This window comes from Triturus cristatus, chromosome 4_2 (genome assembly GCF_964204655.1).
Source record: "Triturus cristatus chromosome 4_2, aTriCri1.1, whole genome shotgun sequence".
Taxonomy (NCBI): domain Eukaryota; kingdom Metazoa; phylum Chordata; class Amphibia; order Caudata; family Salamandridae; genus Triturus; species Triturus cristatus.
In genome coordinates, this window is record NC_140586.1 from 658,155,108 (window position 1) to 658,177,204 (window position 22,097).

Genomic DNA, 22,097 nt, shown 5'->3' on the forward strand with positions numbered 1-22,097 from the left:
ATGGATATCATAGCCACCTTGGACAGTTTTCTCTCATTAAAGCATAACATAGAGAAGTTATCATAGTCTGTAAATTCCTCCTTCTCCTCCAAAGTGCCATAGATTCTAACAGCATCTGGTCAGCATAGATAATAAAGGTGATCCCTAAGCTGGCTCTGTACTGTTTTATTAGTAACTTTGATATAAAAAGCAAAATTCAATTCCCACCAAGCACTACAAGACCCATTATAAGTACAGGTAGAGGAATAAGAGGTGCCTTCCTTTTGACTGAAGATGGCAGGAAGCCACATATCCAAGAATCTGTAGTATTATATCCAAGATGAGCATTATGTAAAACCTGAATGTATGTATTATTCATATATTGCAAGCGGTGTGCTTGCTTATGAGAGGCAAATGTTATGTACTGATGCTCTGATATTGGTGTGATGACTGATGTCATTGATTTACAAACTGGGTGGTTTTCTTCTAACCACCAGAACAACCCTAGCATTCCTAATATTATTATCAGAAGACACAGAAGCACAACAAATTTCACTGCAGCACAAGAGGCAACAGTGTAACAGTATAATTATGACCATCCACATTTAATAGAACAGTCTTACATTTTTCTAGCAGGAAGCATCGCATGTACAGATTGAGCTTCTTGTTCGCTCGATCCTAATTAAAAAGAATATGTTTACTTCGCCATTATTGCTGAGAGGCACTGAAAACTCTGCCAGTACACGGTCTAGCCATTTCAAACTCCTGTTGCTTGTACTAAAATAGCGTGATGTAACTTTATTTTTAGGAATGTATTTTGCAAGGTAGGCGACTAAAAACTTTAGAGTATTCTTTGCGATCTTTGAGTGGCAGAATGAGGTTCTTGGATTGGTTGGATGGTTACTTAGCAAGTTTTAAATGAATGGGTGTCCAAGAGAGTGCGAGTAGTACAACGCTGGTAGCCATGGGACTTTGTATAAGGTGGAGTCACCTCAGGGTGTTTGCCCCCCCGAGGAGGCCTCCAAACCCAGCAACAGACATCTGGAGTTAGCTGTCCTACAACTAAGGCTTGAGGTGAATGCGAGTGGAACCTTGATTTAGTCCCCTTGACAGGAAAGAGGTCCTAACCAGTGCTGGTGTAAGCTACTGACACCTACTCCCTTCAGACCCATCGGCTTGAGCAGCCCAATCCCGATCACTCTCAGACAAGGGCTACGCAGAGGTGCTCTGCTTACTACAGACCTGTCTTGGGTGCATGTGAATAGTTACAGTCTAGCCTAAGACTCTCTCAGTCAGCAACCTACCTGACAAATGGGCACTCAGCACACGCACCACCCCTATTTGGTACTGCATTGCAGTGAAAGTGAGCACATGACGCTTCGGTACTGTACTCTGCACTAGGACAAAGCAAAGACCCAAGCCACAAGCCAGAGAATGTTCTTCCACCACTGGATGCTACATGACTGTGCTGAAACCTCCCTGAAACGGCCTACGTGTAGAATTCAGCAACCTGAAGCAATGCAACAATGATAGGTTAGGTTTCTCTGCATTAGCCCAATGCCACAGTGTGATTGATAGTCTCAGTGCTTCACACTTAAAATCCCTGCGTCCACACCATGTCTTCCCTTATCCCATGGGTCCTTCTTTATGCTAGGGGCAGATTCAAAATGTCCTCCACTGAGGCTGGCAGATCATGGATGGGGAAGAGAGACCATTGGTTCTGGCATCTGACCCGGCCTGTCGGCTGCACGCTGAAGAATGGGACAATAATGTACCCATAAAGAGTCTGTCAGGTCAGCAGGACGAAATACGGTACACTCCTAATAGGCTGGGACATCTAGTCACCCTACTTGTGACCAGAGCACACTTTTGTTCCACTGTCCTGCAATTAACCCACAATCTGCTGAGTGTTCAACTGATAGGGACACCCTGTCCCCTTCCATCCCCTGAACCTGATAAAAGATCAAATAGTGTAAAATGTCGAATGTTGACCGTCTAAATTGATAGAACTAAGCGAGATTTCACATTATGCACCCTTCTATAATAATGCATCGGTCGACTTTGGTTTCCTTATTGGTCATTATTAGAATGTTGCACTAACACCGGTCTGATCGATGGCGCAGGCTTGTGGAGCTCCTCAGCGATCCTAATTTCCTATGTGCATCATAAACAAATCTTGCTAAAAAAGTGGGGAGTGATAGAACCACCACACTATGTTTTTTGTAGGTTTACATAGCGCAAACGTGGCTTAGGGGCGGGCACCAGGCCCGGTTCTAGCAGGAGGGCTGGGTGGGCCAGGCCCACCCAAACATGAGCCTTGTCCCTCAGTGAATCGGCCAACGATAATAAAAAATGTACCGATAACTCTGGTGATTTATTATCCTGCTGGAGAGCAATTATTGTCTGTTTGGTAGTTTTTAAATGCAGATAAACTGAATTTTATGTGGATAGCTCAGTGGGTTACTGCCTTTGTCACAGAGACTCTGCACGTTCCCCCTTCTTCCTACCTCCTGAACCATCAACACGAAGAGGCCGTTTACGTAGTAAATGGGATTCAAAGTGGGGAGATTTGCATGTCAAACGAAAATCGAGGCTTGTGTGAAACAAAAACGCAGTGGACTTAATAGGATACACAGCGAGGCAGTATAGCCCATCGTGTCAATGCGCCTGCTGCTGCTGTGTGCAGCATTCCGCTTAGACGGACATTCTTACTGGACCAGCTTTGCATTTCATCCTTCTGAGTTTGAAATGGGCACTGTGAATTCGGGGGGCTATTCACCCACAGATGACCTAGTGCTGCATGGTCCTCCCCTGAGAATGAGTTACAATATGAAACAAAGCCGTGCCGCTCACCTAAATCCATCTAGGCAGCATTCCGCATTCAAACCAACATCCTTCAAAAGGGGCATTTTAATGTAAAATAAACACAAGGTTTACTGCACCACTGTCCCCTGCAGATACAAACAAACATACAAAAATATACATAAAAAACCAATAACTTTTGACTTTTTACAAAGTCATGCAATTGATAACACATATTAAAAACATCAATTTATGTTTTTTACACAGGTACTTTCAGTCCAGTAGTCTATCTACTCAGTGCTTTTCATTGGCATGCTGCACCTATCACTGTACTCCCAACAAGCCCTTCACAACCAATGGCAGGTCGGAACACTGATGTGGACATGCGGGGAAGACATATGTTAGGGGCAGCAATGTTCATGTGTCTTTTTAAGTGGTTGCTGGGAATGGGTGGCAGACAGGTTCTGTCTGAAGGACAGCCAGAGGGGTCACATTGCAGAAATGCTTAGTTTCTTTTATATGGTGTGCATGTAGTCCATGTTGACGTCAGAGCCCTTTAATAAAAGGCACAATAGACACTGTACATTATGTACATTCAGAGCCGAAACAACTAAATCACGATGCCTCATCAGAAGTAGTAAGTGCTATATAAATAAACTGCCATTCACACGTGTCCTCATTACAGAAGTGCTCTCTTGATGAACGAAGGTTGTGAGTGACGTATTTGAAGACCTGCAGGACAAGGGAGCGTCATGGAGAGAAGAGGCGAGAGATTTAAAACAAGCATTTGCAATGCAATAGGTCTGGCTTTTGCTAGAGTTTGAGCTTTTGGCATTGTAAATGACAATGTCTTTTATTTATGTGTTGGTTTTTAAAACATACATAAAAGGCATTGTCATTTACAATGCTAATAGCTTAAACTTGCAAATGCGAGACCTATTGTATTGCACATGTGTTTATTTAATTAGCAGTCGGGTCATTAGGGCAACTGTGGAACATACTTTAAAGTGTGTGCTAATTACATTTACTGCTATATTCAATGTTTCAAGTTTGGAGGGGATTCTACTAATGTTTTTACCGGGATTAATGAAAGTAGAACCGGATGGTGGCTAGTATGGGGCTGGGGACCAAGGTCAGCTGTGGGATAAGGTGCACTGGAGGGGGTGGTAGAAAAGTGGATAATCAAGCCTGTAAGGGAGCGCGTTGCAGAGTCCGGGGTCAGGTGGAGGTAATAATGAAGAGGGATTCTCCCTGAATGCTCGCACAGAGGGAGCCGAGTCGTGTCACTTGCCTAATAAGCCCACCTCAGAAACCTCCTCTTCCCATCAAAGGGACATTACATGGAAAAAAACACTTTTTGAGAGTGATAACATTTAGAAGGAGATTTGGAAAAGAGTACATTTTACTGGGCCTTGTAAGCCTAAGAATAGATAAAGGAGGGCTCAGAAGCAGGCCAGTCTAGACATATAAGCGACAAATCAGGCCCGCAGTGGCCCACCCGAATGCACCCTTGGCCCACCCAAATACAAATTTCTGGAGCCGGACCTGGCGGGCACTGGTGCACTTTATGAGCATCAGTTACATCATTATACAAGGTCACATTCTTTGTTTTTTTAAGGCACGAGGAGAACGAGTGATTCGCTCAGAATCACAGGATTTGAGCCGGTGCCGGATTCGAACCTGGTTCCGGAGTTCCAAAGCCGTCATCTCTCGTATTACCGCTACATCATCATTGTGCCTCCAGTACTGTCTCGCCGCAGTTAATACGTGAATGACAGCTATCCTTTAGCATAATAATGTGAATGAAAAGAGAGTCTGTTTACTGTGACAGTTCTTGCTTTTGATTATCTGATTCTAGTCTACTTTCGATAGGAGATAGTACCTGCCCCCAGGTGGGCAACTAGAGCCAAATTTCGGTGGGGGGGGGGGGGCTAAGTCTTCCAGCAATAGGCAGAGTGGCTGTAAGAAGGGACGAAAACGCAACAAAAGCCTCATTAACGAGTAAATGGTCTTTTAAAGACCTGTGAAGTACTCGGGTCCGGCTGCAATTAGACGGACGCCAGCCCTCGAGGCTGTCTCAGCCGGGCTGACACACATGACGGGGGGAGTGGCTGAAGCCCGGTGAGCCCAATGGGTGATGCGCGCCTGCCTGCCCCTACACTACAAAATGGGAATGTGTTGTAGTGAGTGCAAAACTAATTGTGGACAATTGCTCAAAACAGAGTGCAAAAATAAGTTTACTGTAGTCGTTTATACTCGATGGTAGATAACTCTGGTGAACAGACAGTATTTCCTTCCATCTAAAGGGGAAATAAAGAGGTACACATAGGCCCGCACAGGTTAGCTAAATGGAACGTGCAAGGCTCGGGGGAGGAGTTGTGATGGGTGAGGATTCAGGCGTGTCACACATCAATAAGACAACCGAAACAGCGACTAAAAAACTTAAAATGAATGTGGAGTAATGAGGCTATCGCCTCGGTATCCAAAAACTCACCACTGTCAGATGGAATCTGACAGGCGAAAACAAGAGACATGGACGCGCGTGAGCTCTCCAGATTCCTGGCACTATTAGTTACTGGATCTCCAGCTCATCACCTGCTTCTTCCCAGCAGTGAATAACACATCCAGTGTCACGCCAGCCTCCCCCATTCTGTCCCTCACCCCCCCATACAGGAATACACCGGAAAGAAACAGACCAACAGAAGGAGAAGTACCCGTAGAAAGTGCTCTCGTTTTCAGTTTCCATGCATAAGCATCTAGCCCAATACGAGTGTCTTCTTAAATGTAATAATCATAACTACAAATTCCAGAATGCAAACAGAACCAGGATTGCCTGGCGTAATCACACGCAGACCAGGGGATCTCTAGCGCTATGTAGTATACTTACAGTGCTCACGTTCACGTAATGCCACCCGTGACTGACGGGCTCTGTTAATATTTAGTACACCCACGGTGTAAACTTTAGGCTTTGTTTTGTCTGGAGGTGCTGAGAACATGAATTAATTAATATCCACCATGATGTGTTTTTTAGAAGGTATTATCACAAAGATGCTAAGGCTGCAATCTATAGCCGTGACCTTCGGGTAACACACATCACAACAATGGTTGCAGTACTTGATTGAGCTATATTACTTGGCTGAGCCCACGACTCCACTCTCAAGTGTCACAAGTGCACACATGCAGTGATTCACAGGAGGAAAACACCGTGGACCCAAGGGGGTTCAGGGAAATGAACCTCTTTTCCATCCACCCGGTCAAGGGCACATGCAATGACAAAGAGTGGCCTTGTGCCCTTTGCTACTCGATATATGCACATATGTGTTGCAAAAGCGTGAAGAGGTGGTTCTCAGGTGTGCTGGGGAAATGGGACTCCTTCCCCGCTTTGTATACACAGTTCATGAAGTCCCGGAGACACATTACATTAAAATGGCGCCCAGACCCAGTCTGCACAAGCAAACCAGAAACTGTGCAGCACATCACAAACGTAAATATGCTGTCACTAGAGTGAACATCTCACTCCAGGCCTTTGCAGACACAGTCTACAGTTCTCAACTTTCACCTACACATCAATGATTTCAGGTGTGTTCCTTAAATCGGTTCAATGGAATAAAGACTACAACATCCAGGATGCATTAGAGCAGCACACAAAAGACCAGGACTAGATATAGTGTCCCTAGTGACTTGGAGAGAAGTGGTCGCCCTAGCTGCCCCATTACAGGTGTGATCCCACAAATGTCCAGCATTAAAAGTAGGAGCAGTGGTTTGAAACCACCAGTTCATTTTAAAATACAAGGGCATGGCCTGCTTGTATTCCTTGCACGACAGGAAGGTGCGGTGGGTAACTGCCTGACCTGCAGGGGATCCCCAGGGATTCGAGGAACATCTAAGCCCCCCCTCCAAAAGCGTCTGTTGCGGGTCCACTGACAATGGGCCACTTCTTAAGGAACACCATGATTCCAAGTTTGCCCATCTGTCAACATCTGTAGTAAGCAGAGGTGCTCACTCGTTTACATGGGCCACACACCTATGAAAATAACGCAAAGCCCACTTAGCATCATGCAGGCTACACAAATATTTATGCTTCCTTTTGTAATACCAAAGTGTACTGGGTAGCACACAAAACATGGGCAAATGAAAGTTGAGCTACCAGAGCATTTTATGCAACATGGACCCTGCTGTCTTACAACTGAAGGTATGAACCTAAATATACCACCCTAGATGCACAGAAAGTGATGTAATGACCGTATGTGTACATTGTAACCTAGAGTACAACTCAAACTAATTGCTTGCGTGCACTGGTCTATTTGCACTGGATATCTGTTGCACATTATGTACAAAGGCACAATAATGCTTATTGTACAATTATTTAAAATCATTACATTTCAAAACAATGTTATTGTAACTCAAAAGCTTCAATAAAATGATCATGTTTTACATCAATAAAATGACCAACCCCATCTATCTATATTATTACCATTGTAATATACTTAACAAGCATTTACAATGCAATAGGTCTCGCATTTGCATGAGTTTAAGCTATTGGCATTGTAAATGACAATACCTTTTATTTATCCGTTTTTATAATTAACACATAAATAAAAGGCATTGTCATTTACAATGCCAATAGCTCAAACTCTTGTAAATGTGAGACCTACTTCATTTCAAAGAAGCGGCCGCCAGTGTCTCGGGCTTCTTGGAAATTTAAAGCGCACATGGCATGCTGTATGTTAGAGGAAAGCATGTCAGGCCTACGGTAGGAGAAATTCATTAAAGGAAATGGTGCTTACAGACTAAATAAGACATACAGTGTAACAACAGAAGTAAAAGAGCCAGTCCTCACAGGAGGTTACCAATAAAGACAAGGCGATACTAAAGAGGGACTAATAAGCCTATTAACGAATCAGAAGCCACAATTTCAGGAAGACAACGACACAAGCCAATGACAAATAGGGCCGGAGAGTGGGCGGGCTTCAAGTCCATATTCGAATACAGCAAGCCCCGCAGAGCAGCGCATGCACTGCCCAGGCTAGACCTAAAAAGGACCTCTTCACTCCTACTGGCCAATACACAATATGCTGCTACCACCGTGCTCGGGCTGCTTAACTCCTGGCAAAGGCAGTAGCCTTCACCACTATGAGAGTAGCGCTTTGGACGCCCCTCACAGTCCATAAGATCACAGTCCGTGAGACAGGCCTGTGTCATGGTGCACATGCATGATCCGCTTGAGCATGACAACAAAAATCTGCCTTTGGGATCCAGACAGCATTACAGTTTGGGCACTCAGGGCATGGGTACATGTCCATCACCATATGAGGGACATTTCCGTCCCAAAATTACATGTATGTGGGTATGTGTACATCTGTAGAAGGCAGTGCACCTATGCAGAGTTGTGGCACTTCTACACTGCTTTGTACGGGTCTGAAAATCTGTGTACATATATGAAGGGCTTTGCACATATCTGCAGGGCAATGTACATCTGTGATGGTCTTTCTGCATAAAGATGGACATGTGTAATTCTACGCAAGATTGTATAGATCTAAGAAGAGCTCTGTGCATCTCTGTAATGCCTTATAGGTGTTTATGGGTCTGTGTACACCTATGAAAGGTTTGGTACATGCATGTGTGTCTGTGTACATCTTTGTGAAGGACTTTCTGTATATTTTTAGATATGTGTACATCTGTGAAGGTGTTCATATTTAGGTATGTGAGCATCATTTAAGCACTGCATACATCTATACGGGGCTTTGCGCATATTTACAGGTCTTTGTACACCTATGAAGAATGTAGTACATATTTGTAGATATGTGTACGCCTGTGAAGTTCTTTTTACATTTATGAGGGCCGTCATACATTGGTAAAGGATTGCACAATTATGCAGGGCTATTGCCATGCAGGACTGTGTACGGTTATATAAATCTGTGTACCTCTGTGAAGCACTTAGAACGCATATGGAGGGCTGTGTACATCTCTGGAGACGTGTGCCCATAGGTGAGGGATCTTTGTACATATATGGAGATCTGTGCTCATCTGTAAAGGGTTTTGTATATAAAAGTAGATCTGTGCACAATGGTGCTACCCAAGTATACCTTCCAAGGGCTGTCTACATCTAGGAAGCGCTTATCTCATCTTTCTGGATCTGTAAACCCCTCTTTGGGCTGGGTTAATTGAACAAGAGCGGTGTCCCTGTATGTAGAGTTGTGTAAATCCGTGAAGGAATATGTCCATCTCTGGAGGGATGTGTCCATCTATGAAGCACTTTGTGCACATAAATGTAGATCTCTTGGTGTATGTGAAGCGGTACGTGCAACTATTAAGGGTTTCACGTGGGCCTGTCTACATTTTTTAAAGAACCTGTACATTTATGAAGGGCGTTGTGTGCCTATGAAGGGTTTGTACAAGTAGGTGGATCTATGTGCATTTATGCATGGATGTGTACACCTACGAAGCAGTGTGTACATCGATGAAAGGTTGTGTGCATATTTACAAGTCGCTGTACATCCACGTACGGCTGAGTATATCTGTGAAGGGATTTGTAACTATGTGTAGGTCCATGGCCATGTATAAATGCTTGTGTGCATATACTTAAATCTGTGTAAATATATGAAAGCATGTGTACAGATATATGGAGGTCGGTGTACATCTGTGAGGGCTGTCCATTCCTAAAAGGGTGGTGTTCGCATTTACGAAGGGTTGTGCTCGTGAATGTATATCTGTTTGCCTCCTTGGAAGGCTTTCTACAGACAAGCAGGGCCATGTACTTCTGTGAATGACTGTGGATCTGTCTTCGGATATGTATACTCTCTGTGCACACTCGCACAGTTCTATGAAGGGCTGTAGACCTTTGTGGAGTACTATGTACATCAGCGCCAGTCTTAATTGTGCCTCTCTTTTGGGGGGCTGTAGACCCCGGTATGCGTGTGCGCCTCTGTGGAAGACATTACCCCCATAGGGCTGCACCCGTTGCAGGTTCGCACAGCTGCTTGAAGGGCTGTGTGGCACGTGAACAGGGGCCTACCCAGAGCTATGCACACCTGTGGACCCCTTGGAACGGCTGTGTCCTGTGGAAGGTTGTTTATCTCACGCGCACATTCGCAATGAGCCGTGCAGGGCTTTGGGCAGTGCACCTGTGGGCGGAGGGACGCTTGTACACCCCGTGTGCTCCACGCGCAGGTTCGCGCTCGTGCAGCTCCGTGGAGGGTTGAGTACACCTATGTTCGACCGCAGTGCCATGTACCGTTTGCAGGGGTTGCACAGTGCAAGGGGGCTCCGTGGTTTATGAGAACTGCTGCCTACCCAGAGATGTGCAACTGTGGGGGTGCGTGTACCTCTGTGAAAAGTTGTGCCAGCTCCTACTCCCGGGTTCACATCTGCTTGCTCAGTTACATTTTATCTCAGACGTTGCCTGTTCCAGGAAAACTGTAAAACCAAGAAATTCCGAGAACCTATTGGTCAAGAAACACCCATTTCTTCTTCTTCTCTGTGACATCACTAGGTGGAGGGGTGAGGGAAGTGACTGAGACAAGGGAAAGCCACCGAGGCTTTCTTTCTCGGAACGCCCTGTCTTTGAAGGAAACAGGAACTACAAAGGCTGACAATTTGAAGAGCCATGCAGATGCAGTATTTTGCTCTGTACAACTTTATAATATGCCTTTTTGTTTGTTATGTTAGGGTGTATTAATGCAATTTCCCCGTAAAAAACACGGTGGTTTTAGTGAATCTAAGGCTTTCCGAAACCTGTTAATCTGCTTAGACGCTGGGGCAGAGAAACGAAGATATGAGTGGGAGATAGATAGTGACGCACAGGAGTCCAGCTATGCGCGGCCGCACAGACCCCTTGGCTCCAGCCCCCACGGCCACATCTCTCCGCTGCGCATCAGGCACTCTGCCCGGAATGTCAGCCCAGAGCTGGAATGTGCAGGGCTTCGGCGGCCAAGCTGGTGCCAGTGCCAATCAGGAAATAAGGGGCCCATTGTGCAAATGGAAAAAAAGTACTTATCCAGTAATTGAAGGAGATAGTATAACGCCGCAAGTAAGCGATCCAGTCCTGATGGGCGGTCCAAAAGGGAGACAGGGCAGTAACAAGGAGGGACTAAGAAGCCTCATTATCGATCGGACGCCAGCATTTAACATGGACGATGACGCCAGCCTATGAAAAAGATGGGCGAGGCTTCCACTCCACTTCTAAAACTTACAATAATACAATATGCCTCGCAAAGCGAGCAGCGCATGCGAGCTGCAACGCTAGGCGAGACCTAAAAATCATGCTATTAATTAATTGTAGGTCAGATCCAGTTAAACATGCTGCAATTGCATCTTCGCAGGTTTGTATCGTTAGGTATATAAACAAGCATTTACAAGGCAATAGGTCTCGCAATTGCGAGATTTTGAGCTACTGGTATTGTAAATGGCAATGCCTTTTATAATATTACAATTTACAATACCAATAGGTCAAATTTCGGCAAAATTCTGGGCGATGTCATCCACCTTTAGAAAGTGGAGCCAGAAGCTCCTATCCTTCAGGTGGCCTCTCTCAAGGTGGAGTAACTGATTTCCCACTTGCGTTTCTATGAAGGGATGGGTGGAAATACCTGGACAGATGGCAAAACAATCTATATAACCTTTTTCCAACCTACCCTGACAGAGAGCGATCGCTCTGTACAATTCCTCTATGCCACATATTTACCGCTTGCAAGAGGAACATGCTGCCACACATGTTGCAATGTAGATGCTGCACTCTATCTGTCCTGACATATTATTAGGTAGTCAGGGTCCAATAGGTTTTGTAACACTGCTTACACTAGAATATTCATTTTGCTTGTAATATTGATGTTTTGCGATTCGGTACACTCATAAGCATCTTTTAGTGAAATGAATGAGTGATGCCATGATCCTACAAATGTGTTAGTAAAAATGGCAAATGTGCTCTGTAACAGGCAGAGGTGAAACAAAAATGTCCTTTTGCAAACCATTGGGTTCACATTCAGAACCATTTTAAATTCAGACACCAGAGTAAACTGCCTTTGTTACAGAATAGCTCATAATAGACGCAGTACTTTCAAAAGCGTTGCTTGTGCATGGTCAGCTAAAATAAGAGCTGATCTGCCCTCCCTCTACTGTGTTGCCCCTGCTTCCTGCCGGGCCAAACTTTTATTTTGTTATAGGACTGCAACCTGCAACAGTGCGCCTGCCTGCACCGGGTGTGTAATGCACAAGCACCTACCAAGGGGACTGGTGTTGTATACTGGCCAGTGTGAGTAAATAGAAGAACCCAACCTGCCCAAACAGCAAACAGGTAAGACAACATTGTGGGTTAATGCTCCTGCTGCTGAGACTGATGAGAAACCTGCTGGTGAATGGTCTGAATGTGTCAAGCCCCTATATCACTTATTATTTTTCTGAGATTGATAAACTGGACTTTTAAGCTGTTGAATAATACCTGCTACATTTTGCACATATATTGCCTTTTAATTTAGTGCACCTGGACAATGGCAGCTGCGAAGATAACATCAGTCTTTGAAAATCTGCTCACAACAGCCCCATCTTATAATGAGTGAGTGTATTGTATTGTAAAATGTAGCAAGTTATTCCAGCCATCTCCAAGTGGATTTCGGGGGCACATTTTATAAGTTTGTAGGAGAAAATGGTGTGTTCCTTAAGGGCAGTTTGCCAGACTGGACGGCCCAAGCTCCACTCCTAAAAGCAGCTCTCGCTGGCCCTCTGCAAGTGAGTTTCTCCTGCGTCCTACAGTACCAATCTAGCCTTGCACCTGACTGACAAGACACCGCTCAAGAGTTTACCAACATTTTACAGCACTGTTTCGTGCCTGCAGTATGGGCTGCTAGGTCTTTCCACAGAGAACCAAACTTTGTCCTCGGAGGACGTGATCCTACAAGAAAGAATACAGCGTTTGCTGAAGTGCAGAAAATGCGAAATTTTCATGCCTGCTGCACTACAGTAGAGAACCCCTTCAGCAGGAAGATTCCTGGCTGCTCTGCTCCATTAGGGCTTAATGAAGAGGAAGAGCTGGAGCAGCCAGAAGTAAATTAAAACCACTAGTTATGATTGTGTGTGTCTGCGCGCGGGTGGGCTTTGGTGCCTGGAATGGAGTTTGTGTATGTGCGATGGTGTGCGGGAAAGTTTGTGTGCTTAGGTGTCTACAGGAAGTTTGTGTGCGTTTGCTTAGCTGTCTGTGGGGAGTTGTGCGTGTTTGGATGTTTATAGGGAGTTTGCATGTGTTTGGGCATCTGCGAGCTACGGTAGGGAGGGTGTGTGTGTGTTTATTTAGGGAGCGTGTGTTTCTATATAGCGAGTTAATGGTGTTTGTATGCATAATCCTGTGTTCTTTGTGTGAGCATGTAAGAGTACTAGTGTGAAAAATGGGACTGTGGGTAGATGGGTGATGGCGTGTGTGTTCAAAACAAGATGTGCCTTAGTGTATAAGTTGTCAGTGGGAGTTTATTGTGTGTGTGTAGTGTTTCCTTTGTGTCGGGGGCATGTGTGTAAGTGTGCTTGTACGCGTGGAAGGCTGCTGTTAAGGAGGTAGCGCCTCACAGTGATCACTGACAGACACATTAAGGATGGAGGCACAAAAGCAGTGCACTCAATGATGGGCATTGAGACATTTAGTCGTGAATGGAGGCTTTACATTCAAAACCCTACAGTAGAAATAAGATAACGCAATATGTCAGTACCAAAGTAATAAAAAATACATTCATCACAGGTACGAAGAAGCAGAATACTAATGTGACAGTCGAATACAGACTAGCAGCATTTCTACAGTCGACACTCCAAATACATACCAAGTCCACGTTGTGGATAGGGAATGCTTTCTAAATATAATAAAACACCGTTAACTACGCAGCACATGGAGTTTATTTAGTAACTGCAAAACGGATTGTATGTAGCAAGATGACAAATTCTATGAACTCTTCGGGAACCACTTAATTTACACGAAAGAAGGGGGAAAACCGTGCGGTAGGTGAAACAGAACTTTACCCAGAGAGGGTGCAGAAAACGCAAAGCGCTCAGGAACCAAACATGCTGAGGGAGCTGACAACTGATTGAAGCCCTTAAAAAATCCCTCCTACTGATATGACTTCATTGACAGACGCTGGAAGGCCAGAAGGCTCCGTGCGTGTGCTTGGCTTAACAGTTGAAATTTAAGTTAGTTTCCTGGCAGGCTCTACTACCCCACCACCGAGGAAGTACATTAAATACTTTGTTGCTTTATACCAAACTGTAATGTTTTTACTTTATCACCGGACTGAAAGGGAGCAGCGGGCTAATGAACAGAACAACTACACAGAAAGGCAGGACCTCTAAAACCAACTGCAGCTAATTAAACAAGCACTGGCTGCACGGCCGAGAAAGTGATGCGGCCGCGTGGCCCTGAAAGTGATCACGCGCTGTGCGATGCGATGCGCTTAATGAGCCATGACATAGAGGAAAGCCAGATGGCGCTGTGCGTAACCGCATGCTTTAGGCCACAAGCAAAAGCGTGTGGTCGGACTTTTTAAAGCCCACTTACTAAATGTCTCGTCAGGGCAGCGCATGCGCTAGCTCAGGGAAGATCTAAAAAGGGCCTTAGCAAGTAGCTCTTTAATAGGGTTAGTTTTTTTCATTTGCATAATATATGGGTTAGGTTCTCCTTGGCCACATTGAACAGACGGCAAGTAGGATCTGTATCACCATTTAACCATACCAGTGACTCCTCAAGCAAAACAAGCATAGCCCTGCTCTTATTAGTTCTCCCTTATCATTTATAGTCAATAGGACATCTACATATTTTTGTTTTAGCTTTGTATCATACAAACTAACGACCATGAAGGTTCTTTTTCCCCATGTCAACTTTACTTTTACAGAAAGATATACGTTTTGCTTGTTTCCTTGTTAATTTAGCTGTTTGTGGGGATGGAAGTAACGTATTGCAAATTTCCTCAAAGTGAAAATATTTTAAAGCTTTTGGCAGATAGGTGCCCCATTAGGTACCTGACCTTCATGATTGCTTGTCATACTAAAGATTTCTGCATGTCCGTGAGGGCATTTCTTAACCTCACACAATAAGCCATAAATGCAGCTTGTAACATAAGAGATTGTTTTGTCAAATTACATTTTAAGAGAACTTGAGTTTGCACAGTAGTATCAGGTAGGTACAATCGCCTATATGTTCAGCATTGTGCAATACCCATCACTATATCTATCTAGTTTTCAATGAAAATGTACCCTTCCAGAAGTATGGGTAGGAATTAACATGCTTGCTATCTCTCAACTTAGAGAGCAAGCGAGTAAAATAGTTGTTCAGAGCTAATGCTGTGGATCTTAAAGCTATTAGCCGCTTCGATGTACCTCCTTGTTTTTCCAGCCATACTCCCAAGATATTTATTGCTATAGGAGGGCTTTACCTTCATTTCTCCCAACGGCTAGTGAGATTTTTTTATCTTACAGCCAAAAATTATTATCCAATTTGTTGTCTTTGTTAATCCTTATATTGTTTTCCAAACAATAACTAATTGGTACATTTAGCCACTGAAAGTCTTATCCAAAACCACTGCATCGTCTGCATATTGCAGAATGCTAAATTCTGTCCCACTCAGTTTAGGAGGGAAAGAGTTTGAAGTCAAGAACAATTCTCCTAGGTCAGGCTGACACAAATTAAACAGTAGCAGTGCTAAAATGCATCCCTGCTTCAGCCCTTTGTGAATATTGTGAATATTCTCTCTGATGCAACCAGACCCTGCTAGCCTAATTAGTACTTGAGCGTGTATGGGCTTTTAGTACTGTTTTCACCAGAAAGGGGAATACCACCGTTTCAGTGTTCCCCATAATTTATTTCTGTTGATGTAATCAAAAGCAATAGCAAAATACCACCATTGAAGAGGTTCCCCTTTGCTGTTACTGATGTGTGTAGCATAAGAAAAAGAGATAAAAACTATCCTGTATGTTGCCGCCCCTCTGATAGTACTTGCTGGTGGCAAATTCTGTATACAAAGGTTTGGCAAAGCATTTACACTCTACGTCAAGCAATTCAATAAGTCGATAATTTGTCAGGGAGGAGGACTTCCTCTTGTTCTGTATTAGGACCAATAATGAACCTCATCAGGAAGCAATTCGGTGTCGAAACAATTCCTGTCTAATTGAAATAAAATCTGTGTCCATAAAGCGATACAGGGACTGAACACCGCAGCTAGTATGCCATTCGGTCCTCTAGCTCCATCAGTACGGATCAATTTCAATGATGTGTGTACCACTGCTGATTTGTCGTTATTCTCTCATCAGGGGTGTTCGTTTCACATGCATACTCGTACACTTATGGAGTATCTCTCACATATAATGATTTCCTATCATTAGACAATTCCTAGGGGGAATCGCAGTTCACCCTGCCTTTCATCTATTCCAATAAAGTTTTATTTACTAGTCTCCAAAATGTACGGGTAGCTCTACATTTTTTTCTTCATACAATCCAACTCAGGATTGTTCCTCCCTCATGCGCCCTACTTCACAGAGCTTTTTCCTATATGTTTCCCTAATTGAAGTGATTTTTTTAAAAGCGTAATTTTTATTTAAGCTATATTTCCTCATTGCCTTATTGAGTTTGTGCTTCTCTGGTATCTTTCGCATGTGTTACCTTCTATCTAGTCCCCTTTACTGCCTTTCCAAGGAAGCTAGTCTTTCAAATCTAAAGGAGGGTCATGATGTACACGTACATTCACATGATGCAGCAATCCTATACACTGCACAGCGGAGACCCCATAGATTTACCTTTCAACATGTTGAGAGTCCAAGGACCAGAGGCTCCTGATCTCACCCTCGTGGTTTTGGAATGCCATCCCTTTGAAATCAATGAAGTTGAAAACATTTTAGGCGAGCAAAGATGAATTTCAAGGCAGGTGTTTACATTCATAACTATGTAATCCACTTTGCTTGTTTGGAGACGAAGGTGAGTCTATGTAGAGCAACACCATCCCAATGAGGGTAAACAGATAGGTATGTGTGTAGAAGCTTGTTCATTTATCCCTCTGCTCCTTAATAAAAACAAGTTAAGAAGTTGTTTTTTTTTGTTTTTTTATGTGCGACGCCTGCAGCCAGGCCCAGCGTTTAAGCCAAAAAGCATTTTGTATGTTTAGATATTTAGGTCCATATTTATATTACCATTATTAAAAACAGAACTACAAGTCCAGCAATTCCACCTGTAGAGGCCAAAACGTCAGGACTTGCTGAATGAGTCACTATTGAGCTACTTGCCATATTTTCCAAAGCTGAACTTACAAACAACTGACAGTCACTGTTCAAAATATTAGCATTAACGACGGGTCTACTTTTGTGGCCCATTAGTGTGTTAATTTCTCACATAGGAATGGAACTGACATTGTATCATGGCCATTTGTTACTGTAAAAATTGCAAAAACTTTACCATTTAAGATACCTCTAGATCTGTGTTAAAAGCTTTAGTTTGAATCTATTTATGAAAGGCTGTTAAAAGTTCGAGTTGGCGAGAAAATGATCCACGCATTTGCAGGCACGAAGGGCCTCATCTCTAGAACTTATCGTACTACCCAAGAATCTAAGCAACCTACCAAACACCCATATCAAACTCTCTCGGAGACGGACATGGGGGTAACTAACCCAGATAAGCAATGGGAAGGTATTTGGCAAGATATCCTATTATACACAAAAAACATTCCCACAGAGAATCAGCCTATAAGATGATGTACCAATGGTACAGAATGCCTGAAGGACTGGGAAGAATGTACACCTCAGTGTCCATGTTGAGCTGGCACAGCAAACAGGAGTCAGGTGCTTTCTTATACACGTGGTGGCCCTGTGAAGTTATGCAAACATTTTGAAAAGAGATCCTAGCTCATATAGAAAGGACACTGGGTTATCCTTTCCCTGCAGACCCTAACATTCTGTTCCTGCGATTACAGTCGCCTGATATGGAGAGCATGATGGGAGCAGACTGGGTGATAATTTGCTTTAAATCCAGTGCAGCCAAACAATTTATCACTCTCTGTTGGAAGAGGAAAGCATCCTCGCCCAGTTCAACGTGGTTCGATAGACTGTGGCAAACTCTAGCAATGGAAGAGAGCTCTTTCAAGATCACTCAGTCTGAAAATAAATGTAAATCGTGTTGGCAACCCTTCGACTACGTGTCTAGATTAGAGTTTATTTGCTTTACTGCTAAAAGACTGAGAGCTTGTTGTGGGATTATCTCCACCTCCCCCTGGTGTTCAGATACTTCGGTGTGCAGATCCACCCATGGTATTAGACCTTTATGTGACAAGTAGCCTTGGGTAACTCAAGACACCACACTGAATGCATGTTTGCATTACATTCCGTCACTGTTGATGTATTTTTATTACCTAAAGTTACTTTACCATGGTGACATGTTACAGCCCCAAGATTGAGCTTAATATTGTACATAAATTTAGAGCATGGTGGATCTGTACACGCCCTCAAAAAGTTTCAAATTGAACTAAACGCATTGGCTGCAAGTATCTGTGCAACCGATTACAAGCAAAATTGAAAGAGAAACAAATGTTTTCTGTAATAAACAATAAAGAAGATATTTTGGGAAAATGGGACTGTAGACTCTTGCACGCATTTTGTCTTAGTGAATTTGAACTATCAGCTTGTGTGTTTTGACACAAATGAGAAACCTACAGATTATGTTCTACTGCTGAGGGAGTGCGGGGGACTGGTGACTGAAATTCGAGAGAATAGCAATAGGTGTCATCCGTTGCTGGGGGCTGTGGCGATTGGCTAGCTCCATTGCTTCGTGCATCCCAACTGGATCACTATAATTAATATTTCTTCTGAGGTTCCTATACTTTCTGTGGTGATTTGCAATTGCCCCAATCGCTTTCTGTAAAACATCCATAATTACTGTCTGTGGGACCCTCAAATCCCCGGGCCCCAGTGCAACTGCCCAGGCTACAACAGTAATACTTACACCGACGTTACCAGGGGCGTGACAGAGCCCCCCGCAATACGGGGGAGGGCCCAGGAGGGTTCCTTATTTTGGAGGGGGGCCTCAATCCTGGTGCTGTAGAGTGGGCGATCCAGAGCCTAAATGCGGTGGTGGCTCTCGAGGCGTCATTATAGAGGTGTCGTACAATAATCCAGAGATGCAGGGTTTGCTTTGTTTAATAAATACTAGTGACCTGGAGTGCACCTTTAAATTAAGAGTGCGGTTGTGAAAGAAGATATGATGCCCTCGATTTTTATTTAGTAGGTGCAACTAAGCTGCATTGTTTGCTCGTGCAAACGGGTTACAGTGGAAGCAATAATCTCTAAAAATGTGCAATCGCTGTCTAATGTTGAGTGCAAGACTGCAAGTGCTACAGAAAAATAATCCAAGTCAGTAACTTCCCAGGGTTTTGCTTGGACAGTATCACTGTATCAAACGGCGGGGGTCACGGGTTGGTTAAGAAAAACAAAGCCATATAACAAAGTTGCAGCTCGGACGGTACTCACACTTCCTCTTCTCACCTTATGCATTGGCTGTGTCACCGACAAAACTCTCTGAGTCATCACAGGGTTCCTTGATCTCCGTCCTCCCCTCTCTGTGCAATGGAATCTTCTACTCCTCGAGCAGCTGACAGGACTCCGCAAAGGACACCATTCAAATTGTTAGAGGAATGACCGTAAGCACCGTCCATTCCATCGACACGTGACAATCAGAGGACGCGCCCACTTCTGTGCAGTCAGCATGTCACGCGTATATTTAAGAGTAAGAGCGGCGACCACTTCAAGCGGGCATTTTAGAAAGGTTCTCGGAGAGCGAGAGTTGGAGCTATACTTGATTTAACCTCTTGGCTGCATGGCACACTGCGGTACTTGCGCCTCTCCCAAGTGGGTTCACTTTTGTAGGGTTGTGACCTTCCTTAGTAAAACATAACCAGTCATTTGTTTAGGTTTTGCTATTGTGGCTCAGCCAAGACCTGGTACATGATTAGAAATTGACTATATCTGTAAAGTGTAAGTATGTACATTTCCTCATGTAACCTACTGGGTTCTATTGTGAAGCGCTCCGACACCTTTGGGTAGAGTCCGCGCTATATAAAATTGAATTACATAAATAAAATTGTGTACTGTTACCACGATTCTTTTGTGAGGTTAGTTTTTCTGAATTTGCTCTAATACTCATTATCAAACGTTTTAGACAGCGTTCCGAATCCTTTTGGTAGATTCTTTGTGTTTGCTGTTTTAGATTGATGTGGAATAGATACAGGATTTAATTAATTTCCGCACTATTTTATCAGCCTGGACTTAAAATTACAGTCTAGCAAAAAAAAAATCGCTAGGTTACAGCCCTACAACATCTTCCTCTTACCTCCTGAAGTGTATTATCAGGTTGAATTATTCTATGTGATGTCATCAGCTAGTCCTAGCTGTTTATCCAATAGCACTTGAAATGGTGGCATTAGTGAGCCCATACACATACCTGCCAACTTGAACAACAAGCATATGGGGAAGAAGGGAGCAGCACGGACCAATGACACCAGGATTGTGTGAAAAAGGTCACTTTATTGAAACAGGTGCACATCACAAACAACCTAGGCGTTTGCCTCGCAAAACTAAAACCGTACTATACAATGATCTCACTTATATTAAGCTACCACCTCCGCTAAAATTCTCCCCCACAGCACCTTAATACAGTTATATTATACCAGCTCCAAATCTGTTTACCTGTAACTGTGCCTTTTAAACTCCCCAACGCTTTACTACAATTATTAACCCCTACTCAAGTAGCCTTCCTACATAACATTGAACTTCCTGTGACATCCAGGCATGAACTAACCTAGCCGTTCCCTTTGAGCCTGAGTTGACGCTGTCCACAAGAATCAACTTTGTTAAACGAGGGCAACTTCTCTGCCAACCACCACCCAGAAAACAGGTGTGGGGAATTGCCCCCCACCTTTTGCTGCCCCCCCACCTTAACATTCCCCCCCACCCCACCCGGTGCCAACTGTCTAGCGTATGTTCAAAACTTTTACTAACTCCAATTTCAACTGCACTACATACAATTTCATGGCCATAAAGGACAGGTGAACACAGTAGTCTCTGAAAAATTCCTTATCCTCAAAGCGTAAATCTGAATGCACCACCCTTCCGATGCCTGCTTCTCTACAAAAGGCACGCATCTCCTTATTGATCTTCTTCCCCGCTTTATCTGTTGCTGCTGGGCGGTGGGCCCCTCTCCAAATCCTCCTCGGGGTGAACTCTGTCTAAAGCACATGACACCCTGACCACCTCTTTCATAACTTTCACTAAAGCCAGCCCTTTCCTTACCACCAAGTCATTTTCTCTTAAATGAATTACCAATATATCAGGGCTTTTTCCACCCACTAACAACCTGTTTAAACAAGTCAACAACTTGCATCAACGCATTCCCCCTTTTCCATGCCAAGAGATTGTATACATGCCATCGTTAATGCCCAAATTTGCCCCAAGTGCCTGGGCTTGGCCTGCCGCTCTGCCCATTTTACGACAGAATATCCCACAATCCATATATTCCAACCAATCTCCAACGGCTCAGGAACAGAACCTGAAAAATAAAAACACAACATGACAAACTGTACACCACATGTCAACACTCTTCTGCAGCGTGCACATAACATTGGAAACAGTTGAATGACCCCCGCCCCAAACCCATGATTCTGTCTCTGCCCCACTCTTGTCTGCCCGCTTCCGTAGCTAACCAGATCCTAAGAGTGGGTTCCAAATTCCAGGGCGTCCATCCCCACTCACGCTAAAGCTTTGCGCAAGATCACCAACAGCTGAAAAGCAGAGACTGGCTTCCCATCCCGATGCAGAAACACTAACCCGCCCCAAGGGGCGGCCCGCTGCTTCAGCAACAGATCCAAGCGCATAGGGCAGAATTTTACCCCAGGATAAGCCAATAATACAACGCTGTTGCCCTGGCCTCTCTGAGTCATCTTGGACTTATTCAGCCACACCCGTAACCCTACTCCACCTTCAGAAACCTCCCCCAAAGTAACCCCCAGCTCCCCCATCCCCTAAAAGCTCAGAGACACGAAATGCGCCAAAAAACATCCACGACATTAGAGTGGAAAACAGTACTGTCTCATCGACTGAGCTGCAAATGCCCAGTAACTCTGCCAGGACTTTGACCAAGATATCCAGCTTCAGAGGTTTCCTCTTGCTCCCCGACTGACCCTGCTCCCTGGACCATCCCTCAAGGATCCTACTCCCCAGCTCGCCAATACTCCCCAATATAACTTGCCCATAAATGCAATGGCCGCTAACTTACCCGAAATCGTCACCCTGGACTGACCTTTTAATGTCAGTCTCAA

At 44.2% G+C, this 22,097-nt stretch overlaps 1 protein-coding gene across 7 annotated transcripts in view; it reads right to left on the minus strand.

The window, feature by feature from the left end:
• ATG4C (autophagy related 4C cysteine peptidase) overlaps positions 1-19,480 on the minus strand; it is a 266,766-nt gene extending 247,286 nt beyond the window's left edge. The window contains exons 1-2 of one of the 7 annotated variants that reach the window (XM_085602414.1): positions 19,270-19,398; positions 2,833-2,930 (exon numbers count right to left, since the gene is read on the minus strand). The gene's annotated coding sequence lies outside the window, so the exon portion shown is untranslated. Of the gene's footprint in view, positions 1-2,832; positions 2,931-19,254 lie in introns of all 7 variants that reach the window. The other 6 variants (XM_085602413.1, XM_085602416.1, XM_085602418.1 and 3 more) reach the window with 6 other exon arrangements.
• Positions 19,481-22,097: the final 2,617 nt, after the last annotated feature.